A 23045-nucleotide genomic window follows, 5' to 3' on the forward strand; every position below is an offset into this window, starting at 1 on the left:
ATAGGTTAATACCTGTCATTGCATAGTTATATTGTGTTTTATTCCCGTTATAATGCGTTATTAATCATTTCTGACTGATAATCATGTATGAAAACATATCGAAATTGTGTTCTGTGTGGTTTTTAAATATAATTTTGTGGTTAATGTATATTTGTTTTAGGCAAACATCTGAGATAGATCAAGAATTGATAACTGAGTTGTTGAAAATGATCGATACTCATAACGTCATAGCACAGTCATTTCGAAGAGTCAGAGAATTCTATCAGTGTCATCCATCCGAGATCTTCTCTTTGAAGTTGTATTCGCATAGGAAGGTTGATCGAAGAACTTACAATACTCCCTCTTGTGACGAAGTTGCTGCTCTGATTGTTGGAGATTTTGATTCGTCGGATCATGGTCGCGACATTATTGTTCGATCTACTGTTGGTCAGTTGCAACGTATCTATGAAACTCATGCTCTGTATTGGCCCTTACAGTATCCGTTGTTGTTTCCATATGGCGAGGATAGTTACCAGTTGAATATTCCTTATCGTGGTCAAGTTGGTGGATATGTCCCTGGAAGGAGAACAAGGGTTTCTCTCAGGGAATTCATATGTTTTCGTCTGCAGATTAGGGAGCAAGAAGATGGAATTATTCACAAGTGTAGGCGATTATTTCAACAATTTGTTGTTGACTGTTTCACCATGATTGAATCCCAGAGGTTGTATGAGATTAGAATGAAGCAGAGTACAATTAGAGGAGAAGTGCTTCAAGGAATAGAGGAGGCTATGCATCGTGGTGATGAAGAAGCTTCTTCAATTGGGATGCGAGTCATCTTGCCTTCTTCCTTCACTGGTGGTAGACGTTATATGTTTAATCGTTGTCAGGATGCGATGGCAATCTGTTAACATTTTGGCTATCCAGATTTATTCCTTACTATTACGTGTAATCCAAATTGGCCTGAATTTCAGCGATTCATAGAGCGAGAGCGAATTTCCATCACTAATCGTCCTGATATCTGATAAACCCCCTTCGTAGGGTTTATCTTGTGTTGCATTTAGAGCATTTTGATAACCTTTCCTCACATTTATCCAATGAAATAGCATGGTTTTGTGATTGTCTCCATACTTGTGCTTAGATGTGAAAATATGCTTTTTAGACCTTTAATTTGATAATTTTGATTTGCCTTTGATTCTACTAGATGCCTTGATGTGTTTGCTAGTGATTTCAGGTTGAAAAGGGCTAGGAAGAGATCAAAGGAGTGAAAGGAAAGCATACAACATGGAGAAATCATGAAAAGCCAAAAGTTTGGAAAACCCCATGGGCGCGCACGCGCACTATGCGCTTACGCGCAGATCGCGAAATTCCCCAGGGGCGCGCGCGCGCACTGTGCGCGCACGCGCCGATGACCACACATGATTTTTAAAGAGGAAAACGTGCCTGGCAATTTTGGAGGGTTTCCAACCCCATTTGGAGCTGAGCTTTTGGCGGGAAAGAGACTAAAAAAAAGACCAAAGAATGAAGGGGGAGGGGGATTAACAAACATAAGACACATTAGGCTAGTGGAGTTCTTTAGTTTTTAGAGAGAGGAGCTCTCACTTCTCTCTAGTATTAGAATTAGGATTAGGTTTAGTTCAATAATTTAGATCTAGGGTTTCAATTCATGCTTTCCTCTTCTTCTACCTTTCAATTCTATGTTGTTACATTCATCATTCTTCTATTGTTGTTATTTCTTTCTTCTATTGTGTTTGTAGATCTACTCTTGTTCATTCTATTTTCTTTTAATGCAATTTGAGGTAATTCATGTAGATCTTGTTTTCTTTGATTGTTGTTATTAATTCCTTGCAATAATTAGTTGTTAGATTTAATTGTTGTTATCAATTTACTTTGCTTTACTTTTATGCCTTCCAAGTATTTGATAAAATACTTGGTTGGATTTTAGAGTAGATTTTGTTCCTCTTGGCCTAGGTAGAGTAATTAGTGATGCTTGAGTTATCTAATTCCCTTGTTGATTGATAATTAGAAGTTGCTAATTGATTTAGATACCACTAAAGCTAGTCTTTCCCTTGGGAGTTGGCTAGGACTTGTGGAATCAAGTTGATTCATCCACTTGACTTTCTTACATAGTTAGAGGTTAACTAAGTGGTAGCAATGGATAATTATGGTCACAATTGAGGAGGATAACTAGGATAGGACTTCTAATTCTCATAACCTTGCCAAGAGCTTTCTAGTTGTTAGTTTACTTTCATTGCTATTTACTTTTCATGTTTAAAACCTCAAAACCCCAAACATAGCTCCATAACCAATAACAAGACACTCTATTGCAATTCCAAGGGAGAACGACCCGAGGTTCAATACTTCGGTTTATAAATTTAGGGGTTTGTTACTTGTGACAAACAATCTTTTGTATGAAAGGATTATTGTTGGTTTAGAAACTATACTTACAACGAGAATTCATTTGTAAATTCTAGATCACACAAAACTCCTCTCATCAAAATGGCACCGTTGCCGGGGACGAGTTGCAATGGTGTTGTGTTATTGGTTATTGTATATATGTGAATATTATGAATATGTTTGCCTTTTGCCTCTTTGTTAGTTCTTGCTAGTTTTAGGATTTAATTTCCTCTCTTCTTATTTGATTTTGTTTTTATTTTCTCTTGCTATCATGAATTCTCACTTTGGCTATGAGTTTGGTTCTAATTGTGTTGTAGAAAATGTGGACTTTAATGATAACATGTACCAAGGATGGAACACTTCAAGATGGGAGGAGCCTCAAGGAATTGATCACTCCTATTGGCAACCACCTCCGGATACTTATAGGTACAACCACCATCCTAATACATGTCAATTTGATGGCTATGGTGACTCTTTTTGTGATAATCAATTACCACCATCATATGCCTATAACTCTTATCCTCAACATGAACCTCAACCATCCTCACAAGCCTCTCATTACCAAACACCTTCCTATGATCCATATCCATCATATAACCAATCACCCATACCATATTCTTATGACCATTATGAGCAAAAACCTCAAGCACCACCACAATCAAATCATGATTATTATCAAGAACTACCTCAATGCACACCATCTCCATACCCTTACCAAGAAGAACCACCTTCCTACTATGAACCCTCTCCCCAAAATGATGAATCCTTCTATCCACCCCAAGCCCCAATAGATGACTCTCTCATCTTTCTACTTCAAGGACAAGCGGATATGCAGAGGAACACCTTAGAGTTTGTAACTAACTTGACCAAGGTAGTGCATACTTTAGCCTACCAATGCTTGAACACTCAAGGTGCTTCCATAGCTACATGTGAAGAATCAATTGAAGAGCATAGCATGAAGGAGAGATTGGAAACTCCGGTGGGAAATGAGGGATGTTATTTTGTATTAGAGCAATTGGAGAATCCTATGATCATTGAAGAAAAGGAAGAAGTGGTTGAAGATTTAGGAGATGTTGAAAGTCCATGGGAATGTAGCATCATGGAGCACCTTTCCAAGAAGCTTGATATCGACGTTGAGGAGGATGCTCAACCTTTAAGGCATATCGTCGTTGGAGACTTGGAAGAGGTTTATCAAGAGATGGATTCAATCATGGATGAATTTCTATCTACAAGTGAATCCTCTCCCATTGGACATGGAGTTGAAACTATAGAAGAATGTGCACAACCTCCCATACCCTTGGTGAGCTACCAAGAGGAAAAAGTTGGCATGGTGTATATCAAAATTGAAGAATATGAAGAGGTTGATCAAGAGATGAATTCATTCATCAATGAATTCTTATCCAAAATTGAATCACCTCTCATTGGGCGAGAAATTGAAGCTCTTGAAGGCAACACCAAGCCAAGTGATAAAGGGGAAAAGGGTGAAATTGAAAAAGCTTGCGAAAAGGTGGAAACAACTAAAGAAGAGCCTAAAGAAGTAGACCTCGCATTGTCTAAGTGTGGGGAGGTCTCCCTCCCCAAGTCACCATCCAACACAACATTCAAGTGGGTAAAATTCTTATCCCTAAGCCTTACTTTCTCACTTGAATATGGTTTAATTGAAAAAGATTGTCAACTTAGAGCTCTTTGTGGAATTAAGAGTAAAAGAGAGTTGTGTAGTGGTTGGAGGTTTGGAATTAGGCTCATCAAGGTCAAAACCTCAAAGTATAGGGACTATGATTGGATGAATGCTACTTTACATGGGTATAGGAAGAGAACTTGGTATGCTCAAGAGAATTCTACTTGTTCTACTTGTCAACCGCTCGAACTGAGAATTCATGGAAATCAACTTGAAGACGGGGCGAAAACAAGATATGGGATCCCGGAGCGAACCATGTAGACCAACTATGGGAACTCATATCTTGGGTAGAACTTTGCCCAAGCATGGTGAATTTGGTTGGAATTTCTGTCAACCATTTGAAGAACAATGATCCTTGGAGATTCAAGGATGAGTACAAGCATAAGCCACCATGACAAAGAGCTTCCTAAATGTCCAACTTAAGGACTTAAACCAAAAGTGCTAGGTGGGAGACACCCCACCATGATAAACTCTTTCCATTCTCTTGTATATATACTTAATAAGTGATTTGAGTTACCACTATAGGTAGTTTCCTTCTTTTCCATACTCTTCTACATTTTATTTTGATTAATAGGTTGTTGTAGTGTGTTTTCATTAGTTTAGATTGTTGTTAAAGAAGGTTACTTGAAGTGCAAGTTGTGTTTGTTTTGTTTTTGTAAATTTTTCAAAAACTTAAAGATTTTGTTAAATTTGAATTTTGGTTGCTTTAGGATGTTTATAGCTTAGGAGAGTGTTAAATTCTGTGCTTAGGCTTCTAAAAAAAAAAGAGAAGAAAAGGGGGTGAAGGGCGCGCGCGCTCGCCGTACGCGCACGCGTCCATAAGCGGATGCAGCCCCTATAGATTTTCCAGAGAGTTGGGCCTCTCTTGTGCAAATGTTGAGCTTTTAGCCCAACTCGTCCCTGCAACGTTAAGGGGAAACACGCGAGCGCGTACATCGCGCCCGCGCACACCTACACCAGATGGCCAAGCACACGGATGCATGCATTGCGCGGACGCGTCCTTCAGCGGCTGGCCCCAGCCCATACTTCGTCCAGAGAGTTATGCTGGTGCTGGGCTAGCACTGAGCCCTCAGCCCAACTCTTCGTACGCGCGCGCACACATTACGCGTGCGCGTCCTTGCTAGTTCCACAAGTCACGCCTGAGTGCACATTACGCTCCCACGTCCATCCCCAAAAATCTTCAATGCACGCGGACGCGCACGGTGCGCGCCCGCGTCGATAATAAAATAGGATAACCCTAAGGCGCGATGAACAATCGCGCAGACGCACCATCAACCCACCTTTCTTCTCCTTCCACCCCTTTCACCCCCATCCCACCTCTGACCACCGCGTCGGCGCGCCTCCGCCGCCATCGCCTCCTACCCTTCTTCCTCCTCCCTCACCCCGTTTTCTCTCTCTCTCTCTCATTCCTCTTTTCTCACTCCCTCGCTCTCTCTGTCTTCTCTCAACCGCCACCGCACCGGCCCCTGCTGCGCCGCCGTGGGGTCGCTGCCGCCACCACCTGAGGTGGGAACTGCATTTCCGTCCTCCCAGCCTCACTACTGCCTACCCCCCCATTCCATTCCTGCATATTCCTGGTCTGCTCCCAGGTAGCTCCCCTGTGCCCCCTTATTTCACTCTTTCTTCGTTCTTAGTTTACTGTTGATTTATTGTTAATTAGAATTTAATTTTCTTTTCGTTACATGTTAGGATAGCTAGAGATATCTGCTGTTAGGTAGTTAGGTTCTGGATAGAGGATTCTAGGCCTGATTTTTTGTGCCATATTTGTTTACCTATCTGAGCTTATTTTGCTTGATTGCTGCGTGATATTGATTGCTTTGCTGAGTGATAATTGCGCCTGTTGCATTTCATATTCTGTAATCCTTTTGCTGCTGCCTGGCTTTGCGACTTCCATTGGGCGCACGACCATTATTTTTTCTGCTACTATTTGGTTATGCCTCTTGCTTCTTAGATTCATGTGACTCTCCTACTGATTAGTTGTTGTCCGGAAACGTCCTCATTACTGCCGAAATGCTGCCCAATTTTCTAGAATTGCTTTGCTTTCAAACATCTTGCTTATGATTGAACTTGTTGGCTTTGAAATTGCTTATTCACCAAGCTACATCAAGTTCAATTCTTAGGTATCCTTGGGTCAGTTTTTCCATATTTCATACATTTTCTATGACTTACTTTCAACCATCCCTTGTTTACACTTTTCAAGTTAGTTGAATGTCTTATTCTTGTGCTTCACTCCCTATTCAATCTAACTTGTAATTTTGTGCACATGGTTCTTGCATTGCAATTAGTTGATGAATTCTACTTGTGTAACTTTTTAACCTTGCCATATCAACTATTGCAAAGAATTGATTGATGACTTGTTTTCAATTAATTGCATCATTCGCAATTTCATATTTCATCATCAATGACTGCACTTCCCTCATGAGTGTGAACGTGCTTGTGTACACATTTTGCTATTCTCTTTCAATTAAGCCGTTTTCCATCATATCACTAACTACGAATCTCATTTTTTTAACTCACTAACTAGTTTAACTTCCTAACTTCAATTTTCATTTTATTTAACTGTTTAACCATTCTTTTGAGTTATGATGGTGAATGTGCCTAATAGACTCACTTCATGACTATCCCATTGCTTGCTTGTTATCTCTCTACTTGGTTAAGTGCTTATATATCCTATTTGATTTTCAGGATGGCCAATAGAGGAATAGAAAAGTCCACCACCTCCAAAAAGAGAAAGAAATCTCAAGCTCTTACACTTTCCCCTTATGTCAATTATGCCAAGAATCCGATTAATAAGGTGGATAAGGAGAATCAGCTGAAACCACCCACCGATACATACATGTTCCCAAATCTCTACTGTGAGCTCCGTCTTCCCACCTATCGGAAGACGGGCCTGAATATTGAGAATAAATTGGCCTTACCCGATGACCTGAAGGAACCCATTGAGGCCCGCATTCAGGGATTGGGCCTTGGCTTTATTGATAGGGATTTGGGCCGGATCAACACTTCCTGGGTCAAGGAGTTTTATTGTAACTTCTTTCAAGAGACCCTGGAGTCAGTGCACCTGCGGGGTGGGCAGATTTTGATCCTTGAGGCAGACATTGAGAGTGTTTTACAGTGCTTACCTCGAACTGGTGATATTTGTGCATATCAGGAGGCAGAGACTGCCATAAACACTATGACTTTTGATTATGAAGCGCTGAAGAGCGTCATTGCCACACCGGACGCCTCTTGGGTCATGGAGTCCACCAACATCAGGCCCAAGGGGATGTTATTCACCTATCTGACTAAGGAGGCTAGGACCTGGCAGTAGATATTCGCGCACTATGTCCTGCCTACTACACATTTTTCTGAGATCCCGATGGATATGCTTCTTCTGATTGGCTGTGTCATGGAAGGGAAGGAAGTATATTTCTCCCGGCTGATCAGGAGAAGCATGTGGCGCGCTCACATCCGTGGCCTTTTGCCATTTCTCACCATGATCATTAGGATGATTGAGTTAGCTGGCGCCCCATGGAGGGATGATGATGCGATTCCACCGCCCCAGACGAAGATGAGAAGGAAGTTACTATCCCATGGGGCGGGTGAGTGCACGAGAAGCCCCCTTCTAGGCGCCGCTCTCGAGCTCGAGTAGTAGTCGAGGCAGCTAGACCCTCATCTTCCACAGCAGCAGCAGGACCATTGATGAGCGGATAATTTATACGCTTTTTGGCACTGTTTTTAGTATATTTTTAGTATATTTTAGTTACTTTTTATTATATTTTTATTAGTTTTTATTTAAAATTCACTTTTCTGGACTTTACTATGAGTTTGTGTGTTTTTCTGTGATTTCAGGTATTTTCTGGCTGAAATTGAGGGACCTGAGCAAAAATCTGATTCAGAGGCTGAAAAAGGACTGCAGATGCTGTTGGATTCTGACCTTCCTGCACTCGAAGTGGATTTTCTGGAGCTACAGAAGCCCAATTGGCACGCTCTTAATTGCGTTGGAAAGTAGATATCTTGGGCTTTCCAGCAATATATAATAGTCCATACTTTACTCAAGATTTGATGGCCCAAACCGGCGTTCCAAGTCAGCTTAAGAATTCTGGCGTTTAACGCCAGAACTGGCATAAAAGCTGGAGTTAAACGCCCAAACTGGCACAAAAGCTAGCGTTTAACTCCAAGAAAAGTCTCTACACATGAAAACTTCAATGCTCAGCCCAAGCACACACAAAGTGGGCCCCGAAAGTGGATTTTTACACTAAACACCCTAGCTTACTCATTTTCTGTAACCCTAGGTCACTAGTTTACTATAAAAACTACTTTTAGTGATTCATCTTGTACCTTGTGATATTCTACACGTTTCATATTGTATCTTCTATGGTATAAGTATCTAAACCCCATTGTTGGGGGTGAGGAGCTCTGCTGTTCTTCATGAATTAATGCAATTACTACTGTTTTCCATTCTATCATGCTTGCTTCTATTCTAAGATATTCATTCACACTTCAACCTGATGAATGTGATGATCCATGACACTCATCATCATTCTCACCTATGAACGCGTGCTTGACAACCACCTCCGTTCTATCTTAGATTGAATGCATATCTCTTAGCCTTATGATTCAGATCAGAGTCTTCGTGGTATAAGCTAGAATTATTGGCGGCCATTCCTGAGATCCGGAACGTCTAAACCTTGTCTGTGGTATTCTGAGTAGAATCTAGGAAGGGATGACTGTGACGAGCTTCAAACTCGCGAGTGTTGGGCGTAGTTACAGACGCAAAAGGATCAATGGATTCTATTCCGACATGATCGTGAACCGACAGATGATTAGCCGTGCGGTGACAGCGCATTTGGAACATTTTCACTGAGAGGACGGGAAGTAGCTATTGACAACGGTGATGGCCAACTTAAAGCTTGCCATGGAAGGAGCCTTGCGTGCATGAAGAAGAAGATAGTAGGAAAGCAGAGATTCAGAAGACAAAGCATCTCCAAAGCCTCAACCTGTTCTTCATTACTGCATAACAAGTATTTATTTCATGTTCTTTTACTTTTTACAATTAAATCTGAGAATTGTTAATATCCTAACTAAGAGTTACAAGATAACCATAGCTTGCTTCAAGCCGACAATCTCCGTGGGATCGACCCTTACTCACGTAAGGTATTACTTGGACGACCCAGTGCACTTTCTGGTTAGTTGTGCGGAGTTGCAAAAGTGTGATTGTAATTTTGTGCACCAAGCTTTTGGCGCCGTTGCCGGGGATTGTTCGAGTTTGGACAACTGACGGTTATTCTTGTTGCTTAGATTAGGAATATTTTATTTTTGTTGGTTTAGAGTCTTTTATTTGAGTTTAGTTTTATATTTTAAGTTTGGTGTCAATTGCATGATTTTATTTTCTTTTAATTTTTTGAAATTGCATGTCCTTAGTTCGTTCTTGATCTTTAAAAATTCTAAGTTTGGTGTCTTCTTTGTGTTTTCCTTTAAATTTTCGAAAAGTTGTGTTTGATTTTCTAAAAATTTTAAGTTTGGTGTGTTTTGTGCTTTTATTTACTAAAAATTTTTCAAAAATTTGTTCTTGGTGTTCATCTTGATCTTCAAAGTGTTCTTGCTATTCATCTTGACATTCAAAGTTTCTTGTTGTTCCCTTTGTTTTTATCTAAAATTTCTACGTTTAGTGTCATTTTGTTGTTTTTCTCTTTCCTCATTAAAATTCAAAAATCAAAAAAATATCTTTTCCTTATTTTACTCATAATTTTCAAAATTTGGCATTAAAGTAGTCAAAGATTTTCAAAATCATATCTTTTCTTTTTAGTCAAGTCAAAATTCCAATTTCAAAAATTGATCTTTTCAAATCTTTTTCAAAAATCAAATCTTTTTAATTTCTTCAATCATATCTTTTCAATCACATCTTTATTTTTTTTTAAATTGCAATCATATCTTCTCAATCATATCTTTTTCAACATAATTTTCAATCATATCTTTTTTATTGCTAATTTCAAAATCTTTTTAATTAAATTAATTAATTTAGTTTTCAATTTGCTTTTATTTTCTTTTCTTTTTTTTCGAAATTTTATTTTATTTTCCATTTATTTTATTCTATTTTAATTTTGGTCACTTTAATTAAATAAATAAAAATAAAAATATAATTTATTTGCAATTCATATCAATTCCCTTTTCTCCCTCATGGACATAAGTGGAAATGAACAGTCCAGAAGGACTTTGGGGTCATATGCTAACCCCATTACAGCTGCATATGGGAGTAGCATTCGTATACCTCCCATCAAAGCAAGCAGCTTTGAGCTAAATCCTCAGCTCATTATCATGGTACAGCAAAATTGCCAGTATTCCGGTCTTCCACAAGAAGAACCTACTGAGTTTCTAGCACAATTCTTACAAATTGCTGACACAGTTCGTGATAAAGAAGTGGATCAGGATGTCTACAGATTATTATTATTTCCATTTGCTGTAAAAGATCAAGCTAAGAGGTGGTTAAATAACTAACCTACAGCAAGCATAAAAACATGGAGACAGTTGACAGACAAGTTCCTGAATCAATTTTACCCTTCAAAAAGGATGACACAGCTAAGGCTAGACATCCAAGGCTTTAAACAAGAGGATCATGAATCCCTTTATAATGCCTGGAAAAGGTACATAGGGATGCTAAGGAAATGGCCATCTGAAATGTTTTCAGAGTGGGTACAGTTAGACATCTTCTACTATGGGCTTACAGAAAGAGCTCAAATGTCCCTAGACCACTTTGCTGGTGGATCTATACACATGAGAAAGACAATTGAAGAAGCTCAAGAACTCATAGATACAGTTGCTAGAAATCAACATCTGTACTCAAGCAGTGAGCCCTCCATAAAAGAAGAAGTTATGACAGTAACTACTGATCATAATCCTCAAGAACATATTGTTGAACTTAATCAGCAATTACTCCATATGACAAAACAATTAGCAGAATTTAAAGAGATACTCCAAGACACTAAAAATTCTAACAAAAATATAGAAGCACAATTGAATCAGACAAGACAACAGCTATCTAAACAGATAACAGAAGAATGCCAAGCTGTCCAACTAAGGAGCGGGAAGACATTGAATAATTCAGTTCAAGGTAGCAAAAAGTCAAACAAGGAACAAATGACAGAGGATGATCAAACCACTGCCCAAAATCCCTCTGAGGACAGCAAGAGCCCATAGAGGAATAATTATGGCGTTCAAACGCCAGAAAAGGGAGAAAAGTTGGCGTTAAACGCCCATTCCTTGCCCAGTGCTGGCGTTCAAACGCCAATGAGGGATCAGACACCTGCAAGTGCTGATGGCAATCCCTCTAAAAAGGCTTCTCCAACCACCTCTGTAGGAAATAAACCTGCAGCAACCAAGGTTGAGGAATACAAAGCAAAGATGCCTTATCCTCAGAAACTCCGCCAAGCGGAACAGGATAAACAATTTGCCCGCTTTGCAGACTATCTCAGGACTCTTGAAATAAAGATCCCGTTTGCAGAGGCACTTGAGCAAATACCCTCTTATGCTAAGTTCATGAAAGAGATCTTAAGTCATAAGAAGGATTGGAGAGAAACTGAAAAAGTGTTTCTCACTGAAGAATGCAGTGCAGTCATTCTGAAAAGCTTACCAGAAAAGCTTCAAGATCCAAGAAGCTTTATGATACCATGCACATTAGAGGGTGCTTGTACCAAGACAGCTCTATGTGACCTTGGAGCAAGTATCAACCTAATACCTGCATCCACTATCAGAAAGCTTGGGTTGACTGAAGAAGTCAAACCAACCTGGATATGTCTTCAACTTGCTGATGGCTCCATTAAATATCCATCAGGCATAATTGAGGATATGATTGTCAAGGTTGGGCCATTTACCTTTTCCACTGACTTTGTAGTGCTGGAAATGGAAGAGCACAAGAGTGCATCTCTCATTCTAGGAAGACCTTTCCTAGCAACTGGACGAACTCTTATTGATGTACAAAAAGGGGAAGCGACCCTGAGAGTCAATGAGGATGAGTTCAAGTTGAATGCTGTCAAAGCTATGCAGCATCCAGACACATCAAATGACTGCATGAGCACTGATATTATTGACTCTTTAGTGGAAGAGATCAATATGACTGAGAATCTTGAATCAGAGCTAGAGGACATCTTTAAAGATGTTCAGCCTGATCTGGAGGAACCAGAGGAAATAAAAGAACCTCTAAAAATCCCTCAGGAAGAGGAGAAACCTCCTAAACCCGAGCTCAAACCACTACTACCATCCCTGAAATATGCATTTTTGGGAGAGGGTGACACTTTTCCAGTGATCATAAGCTCTGCTTTAGATCCACAGGAAGAGAAAGCACTAATTCAAGTGCTAAGGACACATAAGATAGCTCTTGGGTAGTCCATAAGTGATCTTAAGGGCATTAGCCCAGCAAGATGCATGCACAAGATCCTATTGGAGGATGATGCTAAGCCAGTGGTTCAACCACAGAGGCGGCTAAATCCAGCCATGAAGGAGGTGGTGCAGAAAGAGGTCACTAAGTTACTAGAGGCGGGGATTATTTATCCTATTTCTGATAGTCCCTGGGTGAGCCCTGTCCAAGTTGTCCCCAAGAAGGGAGGCATGACAGTGGTTCATAATAAAAAATGAACTGGTTCCCACAAGGACAGTTACAGGGTAGCGCATGTGTATTGATTACAGAAGGCTCAATACAGCCACCAGAAAGGATCATTTTCCTTTACCATTCATAAACCAAATGCTAGAGAGACTAGCAGGTCATGACTATTACTGCTTTTTGGATGGCTATTTAGGTTACAACCAAATTGCAGTAGATCCTCAGGACCAAGAGAAAACAGCATTCACATGTCCATCTGGAGTATTTGCCTACAGAAGAATGCCTTTTGGTCTGTGCAATGCACCTACAACCTTTCAGAGGTGCATGCTCTCTATCTTCTCTGATATGGTAGAGAAGTTCCTGGAAGTCTTCAGGGATGACTTCTCAGTATTTGGAGACTCATTCAGCTCCTGTCTTGATCATCTAGCACTTGTCCTGAAAAGGTGCCAAGAGAGTAACCTGGTCTTAAACTGGGAAAAATGTCACTTTATGGTGACTGAAGGAATTGTCCTTGGGCACAAAATTTCAAGCAAGGGAATAGAGGTGGATCAAGCCAAGGTAGAAGTAATTGAAAAATTACCACCACCTGCCAATGTTAAGGCAATCAGAAGCTTTCTGGGGCATGCAGGATTCTATAGGAGGTTCATAAAGGATTTTTCAAAAATTGCAAAACCTCTGAGCAACCTGCTAGCTGCTGACACGCCATTTGTGTTTGACACAGAGTGTCTGCAGGCGTTTGAGACCCTGAAAGCTAAGCTGGTCACAGCACCAGTCATCTCTGCACCAGACTGGACATTACCATTCGAACTAATGTGTGATGCCAGTGACCATGCCATTGGTGCAGTGTTGGGACACAGGCATAACAAGCTTCTGCACGTCATTTACTATGCCAGTCATGTTCTAAATGACGCACAGAAGAATTACACAACCACAGGAAAAGAACTGCTTGCAGTGGTGTATGCCATTGACAAATTTAGATCCTATTTAGTAGGATCAAAAGTGATTGTGTACACTGACCATGTTGCTCTTAAATATCTACTTACAAAGCAGGATTCAAAACCCAGGCTCATAAGATGGGTGTTGCTTCTGCAAGAGTTTGATATAGAAATAAGAGACAGAAAAGGGACAGAGAACCAGGTAGCTGATCACCTGTCCCGGATAGAACCAGTAGCTGGGGCGTCCCTCCCTTCTACTGAGATCTCTGAAACCTTTCTGGATGAGCAACTCTTTGCCATTCAGGAAGCACCATGGTTTACAGACAATGCAAATTATAAAGCTGTGAGGTTCATACACCAGGAGTACAGTAGGGTGCAAAAAAAAAAACTAATTTCTAATGCAAAGTACTACTTATGGGATGAACCATATCTCTTTAAGAGATGTGCAGACGGGATGATCCGCAGATGCGTCCCTAGAGAGGAGGCACAGAAGATCCTGTGGCATTGCCATGGATCACAGTATGGAGGACATTTCGGAAGTGAGCGCACAGCCACTAAAGTCCTCCAATGTGGCTTCGACTGGCCTACTCTCTATAGAGATGCCTGAGAGTTTATGCGTAACTGTGACAGTTGCCAAGGAGCTGGTAACTTGCCTCATGGTTACGCAATGCCTCAACAAGGAATCTTAGAGATTGAGTTGTTTGATGTATGGGTTATTGACTTCATGGGTCCTTTCCCACCATCATACTCAAACACTTACATTCTGGTGGCAGTAGACTACGTATCTAAATGGGTAGAAGCAATTGCCACACCCACTAATGATACTAAGACTGTGCTGAAGTTCCTCCAGAAACATATTTTTAGCAGATTCGGTGTTCCCAGAGTACTAATCAGTGATGGAGGCACTCATTTCTGCAATAAACAGCTTTACTCTGCTGTGGTGAGATATGGAATTAGCCACAAAGTGGCAACTCCGTATCATCCACAGACAAATGGGCAGGCTGAAGTCTCTAACAGAGAGCTAAAAAGAATCCTGGAATGGACTGTAATTGCCCGTAGAAAGGATTGGGCAAAGAGCTTGGATGATGCTCTGTGGGCATATAGAACAACATTCAAGACTCCTATAGGAACCTCTCCATACCAGCTTGTGTATGGTAAGGCCTGTCATCTGCCCGTGGAACTGGAACATAAAGCCTACTGGGCAACCAGATTCCTAAACATGGATGCTAAGTTAGCTGGTGAGAAAAGATTGCTCCAGCTAAATGAGCTAGAGGAGTTCAGACTCAATGCTTTTGAAAATGCAAAAATTTATAAGGAAAAAGCAAAAAAGTGGCATGACAAGAAATTGTCATCCAGAGTCTTTGAGCCAGGACAAAAAGTTCTGCTGCTCAACTCTAGGCTCAGATTATTCCCCGGGAAATTAAAATCCCGGTGGAGGGGACCATATGTGATTACAGGAGTGTCACCATATGGTTATGTTGAGCTTCAAGATATTGATTCTGACAAAAAGTTTATTGTTAATGGACAGAGAATCAAACATTATCTTGAAAGCAATTTTGAGCAAGAATGCTCAAAACTGAGGCTTGAATGAAGCTCAGTAAAGGTCCAACTAAAGACAATAAAGAAGCGCTTGCTGGGAGGCAACCCAGCCATTAGCAAGTTATTTGTTTTAATTAATACTTGTAGAAGTTTGACATACATTTTTTTCAAAGGTTAATCATCAAAATTGAAGGAATTCACAGAGTTACAGAAGGATTCAGTGCAAAAAGCAGAGAAAAGGAGTTTGCTGACAAGAAAACGCCAGTAAAAGGCATTTTGGGCGTTAAACGCCAGAATGGGTACCATTCTGGGCGTTTAACGCCAGAATTGCAGCATCCTGGGCATTCAGAAAAACGCCCAATGATAAAGGGGTTTCTGGCGTTTAACGCTAGCCAGGGTACCTGGCAGGGCATTAAACGCCCACAATGGCCAACAATTAGGCGTTAAACGCCAGAATGGATACCATTCTGGGCGTTTAACGCCAGAAAGGCAGGGGGAGGAGATTTTGTTTCCAACTTCAAATTTTTTCAAATTTTCATGTTTTGACCCATAATTTTCTGCATAAACATGTTTCAAACTTTCATCATTCACCCTCAATTTTCAAAAATTCAACAATTTTCTAAATCTCTTTTCAATTTTCTTTCAAATCCTTCTCAAATCTTCTTAAAAAACTCAATTATCTTCTTAATTTCTTTCCAAATCTTTTTCAACTCATCACACTTTAACCTCTTTATATCTTTTTCAATTGAAAATCTCATCTTTTTCATATCATGATTTTATTTTCTTCCACCAATCATATCTCTATGGAATATCTCTTTCAAAATTTTCGAAATCCCTCCGCTCCTCTTATAAATACACATTCGGCCATCCCCTCCTCTCCACCATTCGAATTTGCCTCTTCTCCTCTCTCTCCCCTTTCCCTTCTTTTGCTTGAGGACAAGCAAAACTCTAAGTTTGGTGTGTTTTTCCGTGATCACTGAGCTAAGACTCATCAAGATCATGGCACCTAAGGGAAAACAAACCAAATCAAGAGGCAAGAAAGAGAATACTCCAAAGAGTCTTTGGAATCAAGAGAGGTTCCTAACCAAAGAACATGCAGACCATTACCACAAAATAATGGGTCTGAGGTCAGTGATCCCGGAAGTTAAATTCAATCTGAAAGAAGATGAATATCCGGAGATCCAAGAGCAAATTCGAAATAGAGGATGGGAAATTCTAGCTAATCTTGAAACAAAGGTTGGAAGAAACATGGTTCAGGAATTCTACTCAAATCTGTGGCTAACAGATAAGCAGAGAATAACTGGAACCGCCTTTCACACCTACTGAAACATGGTCAGAGGAAGGCTTATTTACTTCCATCTGGACAAAATAAGAGAAGTCTTCAAACTGTCTCAACTACAAGATGATCCAGAATCCTTTAATAAGAGAATGGTGAGAGTAGATAAGGGGTTGGATCAAGTTCTAGAGGACATATGCCTCCCTGGAACTAAGTGGATAACCAATTCAAAAGGTGTCCCAAACCAACTCAAGAGGGGAGATCTCAAACCAGTTGCAAGAGGCTGGCTGGACTTCATTGGGTGTTCTATATTGCCCACTAGCAACCGCTCGGAGGTCACTGTCAAAAGAGCAGTGATGATTCATTGTATTATGCTTGGAAAAGAAGTGGAGATTCATCATCTGATTTCCTGTGAGATTTACACAATTGCAAACAAGAACTCCACTGAAGCCAAACTGGCCTACCCAAGCTTAATTTCTCTGCTATGTAAAGATGCTGGGGTGAGGATGGGAGTAGATGAATTCATCCCAATCGAACACCCAATCACCAAGAAGTCAATGGAAGGACAAGTGCAAGACAACTCCATCAAAAGGAGGGCGCAGGAGTTCCTCCCAGAAATTCCTGAAATTGACTACTGGACCCGCCTAGAAGCATCTGTTACCAAGATGCAAGAAGCTATGGAACAACTTAAGGAAGAACAGCAGAATCAGAACTGCATGCTTTGCAAACTGCTGAAGGAATAGGAGAAGCAGGGGCGTGAGCTACAGGAGCTGAAGCGCCAGAAGCTCTCCCTTGAAGGAGCAAGCACCCCACAGATTGAGGGAGCATCCACTTCTCAAAATCAAGGTTGTTGAGTCCTAACTCTGTGATAACCTTTATTATTAAGAGTCTATTTTAAGAGTCATTTATTTTTCTGCTTTTAATTTTCTGTCTTCTATTATTATGGGTCTGCTCTTATATTTATTTTTTAGTCTTATTTTTATTCCATAATCAATAAAAATTTAAAGTTTGTGTCTTAAAGCTATGAATGTCATATGAATCCATCACCTTTCTTAAATAAAAAGTGTTTTTAATTGAAAAAGAAAAAGAAGTACACGAATTTCGAATTTTAAAACAGTTTAATTATTTTGATGTGGTGGCAATACTCTTGTTTTCTGAATGAATGCTTGAACAGTGCATATTTTTTAATTTGTTGTTTATGAATGTTAAAATTGTTGGCTCTTGAAAGAATGATGGAAAAGGAGAAATGTTATTGATAATCTGAAAAATCATAAAATTGATTCTTGAAGCAAGAAAAAGCAGTGAATAGAAAAAAAAAAAGAGATGATGATATGCGAAAAAAAAGCAAAAAAAAAAAAATTAAAAGCAAGCAGAAAAAGCCAATAGCCCTTTAAACCAAAAGGCAATGGTAATAAAAAGGATCCAAGGCTTTGAGCATCAGTGGATAGGAGGGCCCACAAGAATGAAATCCTGGCCTAAGCGGCTAAACCAAGCTGTCCCTAACTATGTGCTTGTGGCGTGAAGGTGTCAAGTGAAGACTTGAGACTGAGCGGTTAAAGTCGTGGTCCAAGGTAAAAAGAGTGTGCTTAAGAGCTCTGGACACCTCTAATTGGGGACTCTAGCAAAGCTGAGTCACAATCTGAAAAGGTTCACCCAGTTATGTGTCTGTGGCATTTATGTATCCGGTGGTAATACTGGAAAACAAAATGCTTAGGGTCACGGCCAAGACTCATAAAGTAGCTGTGTTCAAGAATCAACATACTTAACTAGGAGAATCAATAACACTATCTGGATTCTGAGTTCCTATAGAAGCCAATCATTCTGAACTTCAAAGGATAAAGTGAGATGCCAAAATTGTTCAGAGGCAAAAAGCTAAAAGCCCCGCTCATCTAATTAATATTGATCTTCATAGACGTTTTTGGAATTCATTGTATATTCTCTTCTTTTTATCCTATTTGATTTTCAGTTGCTTGGGAACAAGCAACAATTTAAGTTTGGTGTTGTGATGAGCGGATAATTTATACGCTTTTTGGCACTGTTTTTAGTATGTTTTTAGTATATTTTAGTTAGTTTTTATTATATTTTATTAGTTTTTATTTAAAATTCACTTTTCTGGACTTTACTATGAGTTTGTGTATTTTTCTGTAATTTCAGGTATTTTCTGGCTGAAATTGAGGGAATTGAGCAAAAATCTGATTCAGAGGCTGAAAAAGGACTGCAGATGCTGTTGGATTCTGACCTCCCTGCACTCGAAGTGAATTTTTTGGAGCTACAGAAGCCCAATTGGTGCGCTCTTAATTGCGTTGAAAAGTAGATATCCTGGGCTTTCCAGCAATATATAATAGTCCATACTTTGCTCAAGATTTGATGGCCCAAACCGGCGTTCCAAGTCAGCTTAAGAATTCTGGCGTTTAATGCCAGAACTGGCATAAAAGCTGGAGTTAAACACCCAAACTGGCACAAAAGCTGGCGTTTAACTCCAAGAAAAGTCTCTACACATAAAAACTTCAATTCTCAGCCCAAGCACACACAAAGTGGGCCCCGAAAGTGGATTTTTACACTAAACACCCTAGCTTACTCATTTTTTGTAACCCTAGGTCACTAGTTTACTATAAAAACTACTTTTAGTGATTCATCTTGTACCTCGTGATATTCTACACGTTTCATATTGTATCTTCTACGGCATGAGTCTCTAAACCCCATTGTTGGGGGTGAGGAGCTCTGCTGTTCTTCATGAATTAATGCAATTACTACTATTTTCCATTCTATCACGCTTGCTTCTATTCTAAGATATTCATTCGTACTTCAACCTGATGAATGTGATGATCCGTGACACTCATCATCATTCTCACCTATGAACGCGTGCCTGACAACCACCTCCGTTCTACCTTAGATTGAATGCATATCTCTTAGCCTCATGATTCATATCAGAGTCTTCGTGGTATAAGCTAGAATTATTGGCGGCCATTCCTGAGATTCGGAACGTCTAAACCTTGTCTGTGGTATTCTAAGTAGGATCTGGGAAGGGATGACTGTGACGAGCTTCAAACTCGCGAGTGTTGGGCGTAGTGACAGACGTAAAAGGATCAATAGATCCTATTCCGACATGATCGAGAACCGACAGATGATTAGCCGTGCGGTGACAGCGCATTTGGAACATTTTCACTGTGAGGACGGGAAGTAGCCATTGACAACGGTGATGCCCAACTTAAAGCTTGCCATGGAAGGAGCCTTGCGTGCATGAAGAAGAAGATAGTAGGAAAGCAGAGATTCAGAAGACAAAGCATCTCCAAAGCCTCAACCTGTTCTTCATTACTGCATAACAAGTATTTATTTCATGTTCTTTTACTTTTTACAATTAAATCTGAGAATTGTTAATATCCTAACTAAGAGTTACAAAATAACCATAGCTTGCTTCAAGCCGACAATCTCCGTGGGATCGACCCTTACTCACGTAAGGTATTACTTGGACGACCCAGTGTACTTGCTGGTTAGTTGTGTGGAGTTGCAAAAGTGTGATTGTAATTTCGTGCACCTCAGCCAACCTACTTACTGGTTCAGCGTCTTTTTCGGTTCATGGAGCGCAGCCAGCGTCAGATCATGCGTCGCCTGGATCGGATTGACCAGATGTTTGTGGCCTAGGGCCTTGAGCTGCCCCCTCTCCCGGAGTCCCCCGGTTCAGATGTGGTGACCCACGAGGAGGAGCATGCGGATTTACATGATGAGGATACTCATGAGGAGGAGCCGGTTCATGTGGAGGCACCATCCCAGACCCAGGCTACTCAGGAGACACCTCAGCCACAGCCCCAGCCAGAGCCGGCCGGCGTACCTCTCCCTGAGCCTGAGGATTAGCATCGGGGACAATGCTTAATCTTAAGTGTGGGGAGGTTGCCGTTGGCACCATTAGTGGATCGGTGAACATTTTGGCATATTTCCTAGTTATATTCTCCTAGTTATCTTGTTTTTCACACTGTTGTATATATTGGCTGTTTTGGATACTTTTGCCTTAGTTGTTGCATACTTTGTCATTTTGGATGATGGATTTTATACTTTAGTTGGATTTTTCTTATATAGTTATCTTTTAGCTTATGGTTGTGATTAGAAATTGTTTTAGAATTGTTAAGACCTAGTTAACCCTTTTCATATAAAACCTGTTTTGATTGAAAAGAAAAGGGTGAACTAAGGAATTTTGATAAACTCTTAATCATAACATTGCATTAATAAGCTTAGTCAAAATGATGAAAATGAAATTTTCAAAAGAATCTATCTATAGAGCACACCCCAATTGATTGAAAATTTTTGTAACTTGCTTGAATTCATACTTTGTGAAGCATGTAGTGAGCCAAGAACACAAGCATGTGAGATTTGAGCCTATTGATGTGGTTACATTTTATAACCACCCATTTTCCATTCTTATGTGTGATTATCTCTTCCTATAATTGTGATCCTTGGTTTGCTTGATTCTATATGTCCATTTATTCCCTGTATTCATGCATTTATATGATTGAGGCCATTATTTCAATTAGCTCACTTACCCAAATAGTCTACCTTCTAGCATCCATTGTTAGCCAACTTTGAGCCTACGTTTGACCCACTTGTTCTTAATTTAGCACATTACAAGCTTAAAGCGAAAAACAATAAATATCCTAATTTGGGTCTTTGATTAGCTTAGGCTAGAGTGTGTGTATCATTCAAGTGTGGGAACCTTGGGACATTGATTGAATAAAAAGGGTAGTTTTGTATTTTGTTGTAAATATTGGGAATTGGGTACATGCTCATGTATTGATTAAATATATAGACCTTATGCATTGATGTTCTTGTTTATAGAAAAACAAAATGAGAAAAAAAACAAAAGAAAAAGAAAAGAAAAAGAAAAATAGCATGAAAAAGAAAAGAAAAGAAAAAAAAGTATATAAAAAAAAAGAAAGAAAAAGAAAAAGAAAAGGAATAAAAAGGGGACAAAATGCCCAAAAAACAAAGTAAAGCTCAATAAAATTAATACACAAGTGTTGCGAAATGAAAAGGAATACATGAGTATGTGAAAAAGTGAAAAAAATGGGTAGTTAGGTTAGATTAGAATTTCTATAGGTCATTGTATAGATTAGGTGGGAAGGTCTAGGTAATCAAAGATTCAAATCTCTAGCCCACTTAACCATATATGATCCTACCTTGACCCTAACCCCATTACAACCTATGAGAAAGACCTCACGATGAATGAATGCATATATTGAATGATTGTTGATTGTTAGATGAAGAACAAACTTTGGAAAACATGATTAGGGGAGAATTGAGTAAATCAACCCCTAAACACTTGAGTGAATAGAGCGGATACACACCCGGTGAGGGTTCGACTGCTCAAGTTACATGTATTCACCACTATCATCTATGTTCATGCAAGTTTGTAAATTCCTATGGTAATTCAATACAATTGTGGGTTGGATTCAACTTCCATTGTTTGAGCCCTTTGTGCTTACATGTATTCTTTTGGAATTTGATTTCTTTTGACCAAGCATTAGCATTCATATAGTTAGTTGCATTCATTTGGATCATTGCATATAGGTAGTTTAATTGCATTGAATAAATGTCATACCCCTTGCTTCATTCTTGGTTAAGCATGAGGACATGCTTGGTTTAAGTGTGGGGAGGTTGATAAACCCGCTTCGTAGGGTTTATCTTGTGTTGCATTTAGAGCATTTTGATAACCTTTCCTCACATTTATCCAATGAAATAGCATGGTTTTGTGATTGTCTCCATACTTGTGCTTAGATGTGAAAATATGCTTTTTAGACCTTTAATTTGATAATTTTGATTTGCCTTTTATTCCACTAGATGCCTTGATGTGTTTGCTAGTGATTTCAGGTTGAAAAGGGCTAGGAAGAGATCAAAGGAGTGAAAGGAAAGCATACAACATGGAGAAATCATGAAAAGCCAAAAGTTTGGAAAACCCCATGGGCGCGCACGCGCACTATGCGCTTACGCGCAGATGGCGAAATTCCCCAGGGGCGCGCGTGCACTGTGCGCGCACGCGCCGATGACCACACGTGATTTTTAAAGAGGAAAACGTGCCTGGCGATTTTGGAGGGTTTCCAACCCCATTTGGAGCTGAGCTTTTGGCAGGAAAGAGACTAAAAAAAAGACCAAAGAATGAAGGGGGAGGGGGATTATCAAACACAAGACACATTAGGCTAGTGGAGTTCTTTAGTTTTTAAAGAGAGGAGCTCTCACTTCTCTCTAGGATTAGAATTAGGATTAGGTTTAGTTCAATAATTTAGAGCTAGGGTTTCAATTCATACTTTCCTCTTCTTCTACCTTTCAATTCTATGTTGTTACATTCATCATTCTTCTATTGTTGTTATTTCTTTCTTCTATTTTGTTTGTAGATCTACTCTTGTTCATTCTATTTTCTTTTAATGCAATTTGAGGTAATTCATGTAGATCTTGTTTTCTTTGATTGTTGTTATTAATTCCTTGCAATAATTAGTTGTTAGATTTCATTGTTGTTATCAATTTACTTTGCTTTACTTTTATGCCTTCCAAGTATTTGATAAAATATTTGGTTGGATTTTAGAGTAGATTTTGTTCCTCTTGGCCTAGGTAGAGTAATTAGTGACGCTTGAGTTATCTAATTCCCTTGTTGATTGATAATTAGAAGTTGCTAATTGATTTGGA

Source organism: Arachis ipaensis, chromosome B4, assembly GCF_059453495.1.
Source record: "Arachis ipaensis isolate K30076 ecotype BB chromosome B4, ASM5945349v1, whole genome shotgun sequence".
NCBI classification, from domain to species: Eukaryota; Viridiplantae; Streptophyta; class Magnoliopsida; order Fabales; family Fabaceae; genus Arachis; species Arachis ipaensis.